The sequence below is a fragment of the Dipodomys spectabilis genome, unplaced genomic scaffold, assembly GCF_019054845.1.
Source record: "Dipodomys spectabilis isolate Male_0828 unplaced genomic scaffold, ASM1905484v1 ptg000081l, whole genome shotgun sequence".
Classification (NCBI taxonomy): Eukaryota; Metazoa; Chordata; class Mammalia; order Rodentia; family Heteromyidae; genus Dipodomys; species Dipodomys spectabilis.
This window is the reverse complement of record NW_024870758.1, coordinates 14,719,138-14,720,000: the sequence shown is the minus strand read 5'-3', so window position 1 is coordinate 14,720,000 and position 863 is coordinate 14,719,138.

Genomic DNA, 863 nt, shown 5'->3' with positions numbered 1-863 from the left:
GAACCATACACTTAAAATGGATAAGGTGGTAATTTTTACAACTAAAGATTAAAAAGAAAAGAAGCAAAACTGGGAGTAAGGGAGGTGGGAGGAAAAACTGGGAGAGTGTGAGGAAAGAGGTGGTATTGTCCAAAAAGAAATGTACTCTTTATCTGATTCTTTATCTGAGCTGTGACCCCTCTTTACATCACCTTTAAAATAACAATTTTAAAAAACATTTTAAAAAAGCAAAAATCAATTAATATTTTCCCTAAACTGACCTTTTCTCTTTCTTGGAAATAAATTTCTGAAGTGTGTGTGTGTTTGTGTGTGTGTATGTGTGTGTGTGGAGAGAGAGAGACAGACAGGCAGACAGACAGATAGACAGACAGACAGACAGAGATAGAGAGACAGAGAGAGAAAACCTTAGGAAAATAAAAGATGTTTTTGTCACTAGTGTGATTCCTAGACTTGTCCTCTTACTTACTAAGTAGGTCAACATAATTTGGAGAATTGTCCCCAGATTCAGCCATGGGAACAAGATAAACAAGACAATACCATCCTCCTTTCTAGTGATTGGCTGAGATATAAGAAGAATGAAGCCAAGGAGACAAAAGGAAAAGACTGCAATATTCTTGCGAAGTTCTTTTATGCAGCCCTCTCTCCCCAGCTAGAGAATCACATGCAGCACCAGAGAGTGCTAGAAATATTCTATGACTCCACGAAGAACTAGGCTTAAGATGAAGTTAAGGCTGAGACCACACAGCCAAGAGAGAAAGGAATTCCAGTCTTTGATTACAAGATCAAGCTACTGGGATTCTCCAAATGCAAAGCCCATCTTATTCCAGACTTCTTATTTGTGAACCAGCAATTATCTGTTCATT